This window comes from Silene latifolia, chromosome Y (genome assembly GCF_048544455.1).
Source record: "Silene latifolia isolate original U9 population chromosome Y, ASM4854445v1, whole genome shotgun sequence".
In the NCBI taxonomy this organism is placed as follows: Eukaryota; Viridiplantae; Streptophyta; class Magnoliopsida; order Caryophyllales; family Caryophyllaceae; genus Silene; species Silene latifolia.
Window position 1 is genome coordinate 128,496,681 of NC_133538.1, and position 5,849 is coordinate 128,502,529.

Sequence of the window (5,849 nt, forward strand, 5' to 3'; positions counted from 1 at the left end):
CTCAAAAGGGTTTGAGCCAAGGACCTGCTGTCGGGAAGGGCGACGTCGAGGCAACTCGGGGATTCGAGTCAAGGACCTGCCGTCGGGAACATTTTAGAGTCTGTCGACTTCCGATTCGGGTCGTTTAAAGTCTATTAGACTACGTATAAAGGCTCACCAGCCATAATAAGGAGTCATACCTGAGGCATCTTCGGGATGTGTCCTTGAGTTGTTTCTTGTTTGCGCGCAAACGCTCGCCAGCCGTGTTGAAGGTGCGTTTTGAGGCTCGCCGGCCATAGGAAGGAGTCATACCTGAGGCATCTTCGGGATATGTCCTTGAATTGCTTCTTGTGTGCGTGCAAAGGCTCGCCAGCTATGTTGAAGGTGCGTTTCGAGGCTCGCCAGCCATGTTGAAGGTGCGTTCTGAGGCTCGCCAGCCATGTTGAAGGTGATACGTTTTGAGGCTCGCCAGCCATTTATGGTCGAATGATCAACTTTGGGAAATAGCCTGTGTGACTTCCATTTGAAAATCGACACTCTCTGGGGAGTTAGAAACTTCTCAGGACTCGCCGGGGATATGAGTTGCTGCTCGTTGGGAGGTAGCGTACGCCATGTAATCGACAGGGTTAAAGCCCTTGGACTTGATGGGTCGGCGTTTGTTGGGAAGAACCCAATCCTTAGCTGGAGTGTGTTTGTCTTATCAAGATTACCTGCATGGTTAATGACCACACAAATCCGTAGTCGCATAGACAAGCATGTTGAATGCAAGCATATAAGCACGTACGCACATAAGCATGTGAGCAATTAGCATAAAAGCAACTAGCATGTAAGCATATAAGCACGTAAGCACATAAGCATGTGAGCAGTTAGCATATAAGCAACTAGCATGTAATGTCTCACGCGAAGGGAGATAAAGTTTTGAATGTTGTGAAGCTTAAAGGTGAGTCTTGTTACTCGTAGATCTGTGATTTGATAAATTGGAGACACGTGACCGTTGCGACATTGACTCACACGGACGCATACTGATAGACTAACAAACAGACGGTCGTTAACGTGATACAAACTTGGTATCGACACGACACGGGGGTGACTCTGACAGACTTCTCACATGTAAGTGCAACTCCTTAGCCAAGAAAGGGTGATAACGCGCATCAAATCCATGAGGTAGAAGGTCCGCTCGGCTGGGGAACACGAATTGATTATCTTCTTCAGACACATTTGCCTTCGCTTGCTTGTTTGAGATCCCTTCCTAAGGCATGATAATTCGGAGAGCGGAACCAAGACCTCGTCATCGTCCGAACCGAGAACTAGGCCAAAGGTGGTTTTATTTCAGACTGTAGTTGAGACTCAAAAGATGTTTGAGGATAAAGGATGGGTGGCGTCTCGAAAGAGAAGCCTCCAGAGTGATAAAACAAGGAATGGGCGGCGTCTTAAGGATGAAGCCCAGTACAGAGGTATAAGATTAATTTTTGCAGCTGGATGGGCCGCTTTTGAGGATTGATGTTGATGGTTGAGATTGAAAGGGGTATGCGGTTGTGTCCTTGTTGGAGGACTGCCTACGTATTCGCGTGTTTGCGAAATCAAACCAGATCGTAGTTCTGAGCTGGTTATTGAGGATTAAAAATTGGAATTGTTTTGAAAGGGATGTGTGGTTATGTCCTTGTTAGGGGACTGCCTACGTATTCGCGTGTTTGCGAAATCAAACCAGATCGTAGTTCTGCGTGTGTGTGCAATGGGTTGCAAATTGAATGTGTGAAAATTGAATGTGCGTGGTTGTGTATGGTTGTGCCCTTGTAATAGGACTGCCTATGTATTCGCGTGTTCGCGAAATCAAACCATATCGTAGTTCTGAGTGTGTGTTGATAATTGATTTTAAGGTGTATGGTTGTGTCCTTGAAGGACTGCCTACGTATTCACGTGAAGTGAAATCAAACCAGATCGTAGTTCTAAATGTGTATGTGCCTAAGCGAGTTGTTAGGACCTTAAAGTGTGAGGGTCACGACGGTAAAACCCGTTTGGTGTCTCGAAAATTGATTTGAGAAAAATCCTCCTTGATCATGAATCAAAGAGGTGTAATTTGTGAAAATGTTCCTTATCATGTGAGCACACTTAAAAGTGGACCCTAAGGGTAGATTAGGTATTTCCCGTTCTCGGTAGCAAAGCATTCGAGGACTCCGTATCTGGGTCAGGGTGAAAAATGGCTTCGACGTTATGGAATGTGGAGCTTGGTAATAACGGGTTTACTTGACAGATAAAAATCTGGAGCTTGTATTTGTGGTGTTTAGGGCGATGGATTACGGTTTGTAATGTGGTACGGAATGGGGTCTCAGGCTTGATGTGGCCTGAGCACGAAATGGTTGGTAAATAATGTGGGATCAGATTCCCATGTCTGGACCTTAAAGGTTAAGGCGTGATATTTTGAGCTTTTGGGGAGTCCTCGGAATCCTAGATAGGTCTCCCTGTAGCAGTCTCTAGAAGGACTTAGGGGTGAAGCAGTGCTGGTTGAGGTTTTTGGTGTTTTGTGTTTTGGACTCATTGGTCCAGAATTTGGTGTGTTTGAGTCATGGGTCCTAGGCTTTGGGCTTGTTGGTCCTGGACTTGGTGTTTTGGACTCATTGGTCCTGGGGTTTGGACTTGTTTGTCCTGGACTTGGTGTTTTGGACTTATTGGTACTGGGCTTTGGACTTTGTTGGTCCTGGACTTGTTGTTTTGGACTCATGGGTCTTTGGCTTTGGACTTGTTGGTCCTGGACTTTGTGTTTTGGACTCATGGGTCCTGGCCTTTGGACTTGTTGGTCCTGGACTTTGTATTTTGGACATGTTAGTCCTGGGCTTTGGACTTGTTGGTCCTGGACTTTGTATTTTGGTGTTGGACTCGTTGGTCCGAAGTTTGAAAAGTGACGGTTTTTTTTTTTAATTCCGTCATTTGAAATTGTGGGAAAATAACGATTTTAAATTTCGCTATTTAATTTTTGTTTGAAAAGGAAGGTTTTAATTCCGTCGTGTGGAATTGTGAGAAAATAACGAATTTGAGTTTCGTTATTTCGTTTTTGTTTTAAAAAGGATGGTTTTAATTCCGTCGTTTGGAATTTGTGAAAATAGCGAATTTGAATTTCACTATTTTGTATTTGTGATTTGAAAATGACGGTTTTTGATTCCGTCGTTGAAATTCGTGAAAATAGCGAATTTGAATTTCACTATTTTGTTTTTGTTTTGGCTTTAGCCTTGGCTTTTGCTTTGGCTTTGGTTTTTGCTTTAGCTTTTACTTTGGCTTTGGCCTTGAATGGCTATTGGCTTGGGCCTTTGATTTTGGCCTTGGGTGAGTAGCTTTTATTTGGCTCTGGCTTTGGCTTTGGGTTTGGAGATTGGCCGAATGGCTTTATTGGTTATTTGCCGTCTTTCGTTCGAGGAAGGTAAAGGTGCAGACGGGGATGTACCCGTTGGTGAAAGGTTAATAATTGGTGATGGGATGTTTTTTGTGGGGAATGGGCATGCCTTCCGTCATTGATCATGAACAAGGAGATGTTCTGGTTTGTTATCTGGGTTCGTCGTAGAATCCCTTTGATAAAAGCTCGTTCGGAATTGGGTGCTAGTGAAAGATTTCTATTGCCAGACATGGAATAGATAAAGAAATGGACACGGAGTTTCAAGTCCTCTGCTTACTCGGTACGGAACGTCACTCGAGTGTACTCACATTGAATTGGAACATGTTGTATGCTTTAAATCAATTCTCGTTGTCAACGGGGAAATGGTAAAGAGGAGAATATATGATAGTTGGAAATTGTGCTTTTATTTAGATAAATAAGATGTTAGCACAGACTCGATGAATACGTGTGACTAATGGGGACAGCCCCCAGTTTGTCACTTAGGAATAAAAGGACAAACACTAGGATATATATGAGAAAGCCTAACACTCGAACTCAAACTCTGACTCACTCTCAGATACGAACTCCTAATCATCATTTTCCTCCTCGAAGGTCTCTTTCGCTGCATCCGGCGGCTTGAATGTCTGGTCTTGAGCATTGACCCACTTGAGCACTTCACTCTCGTTGTTGGGGATGATATGAGGACAATAGTCAATGAGACTTCCATCACCTTGCAGAATGAGATGTTCATTAGGGTTGTTTTCATCACTTGGTTGGCCTAAGGATGAAGCTACCAGTTCATGGTTGTCAATCATATTTTGAATAACATGTTTCAGTTTGAAGCATGTTTCAGTATCATGACCTTTTCCTTGATGATATTGGCAATAGGCGTTGCCGTCCCAGAAACGGGTTTTCCTGCATTCAAGCGGGTCCGGAGTGGGCTCGATTGGTTGTAGATTCCCTTCAGTCATGAGCTTTTGAAAAGTTGTGGCATAGGTTTTGTTGAGTCTAGTGAATGTCCTTTGAGAACGTTCAACCTTGCTGTTTGACTTGAGACATCCAGAAGGATTGTCTTGACTGAGAGGTACAATTATGATTTTTCCAGCTTCAATCATATCTTGAATGGTATGCTTGAGTTTGAAACAGGTTTCGGTGTCATGGCCCTTGCCTTGATGGTATTGGCAATAGGCACTACCGTCCCAGGATCGGGCTTTTTGTGTTCGGGTTTGTTCGGAGTCGGACCAATGGGTTGGAGCATTCCTTCTGAAGCAAGTATCTCCAGAGCGGTGTCATATGTTATTCCCAGATCTGTGAATACCCTTTGATGTTTTACCATGGTTCCAACATTGGTGTTTTTTGGGATGTTTTTGTGAGTTTTGTTTTTGTTTTTGTCAATCGTGGGCGGAAACAGGATTTGGTCATTGTCAATGGACAGTTTCGGGGAAATTGCTTTGTATTTTGAAAGGGGTTTTGGTGAGGTGATTTCTTTGTTGGTAGCCCCGTGGATGTCGGAACCATCGGATGACTCCTCATTTTCAACAGTTGTTGGTTGGTGAACAGAGGGTTGGTTTTCTCCTTGATGGTAAAGTTCATTTTCGGTATTACCCAACCTCTCCTCCAAATTAGCTACCCGGGTATTCAAATCATGGATAGCCACTTGCAACTTTGAGAATATGTTGTTGATGGAGATGGAGAGCGTTATTATAGCGCTTTGTATGCCATCTTCGTCAATTGCATGAATTTTTCTCATCATTAGGAGAGATGAGGTGAGAGCAGTCTAGGAAAGATTCCTGACTGTGTCCAATTGGGTTTTCTGGAGGACTGTTTTTGTTGTTTGTTGAGGGAGGTAATGGTAATTTTCCCTTTTTTTGTTGCTTTCCTTTGGAGATTAGCCTTTCCAAGGCTGTGGCATAAGGCATACCCAAATCAGGGAAGGACCTATGAGGTCGTCTGGTTTTGGTTGGTGGGGCACCTAAGGAATTGGCTTCAGTGGTTTTGGTAGCCTTCCAACTAGGGTCGGTTTTGTCGTTGGCAAGTAGTCAGCTTTCAAGGAGCTTAACCCTTTGCTCAATATCAGAAGAGGGAAAATTCCCGGTTATCATTTTGTCCTCAAATTGGGAGAGACGAGTGCTCAAGTTTTCCACGGTAGCCAGGAGTCGAAGGACCATGTTGTTGGTTTCAACAGAAGTCATGGAAGACGCAGATTGATCGGCTTCTTGAGTTTCTGGTTGGAAATTGATGGCACCCAAGGGATTCCTAAATGACATAACGATAGGCGTTATAACTTGTCTTGGCAAGGGATTGCACAAACAAAGGCAAGTACGACACATATGTACAAAAGGCAGTTTTGTCGTGAAGACGCGACGGTGTGACTAGGTTATGATTCATTAAAGATCATGAATGACCTCTTGTGTTTGAACTCTTGGTGAATGACGTTGAACTAAGACTTGAGTGTCGATTTTGGCATAGTGATGCCTAGACAAACGACTTCTGACTCAATTTGGTT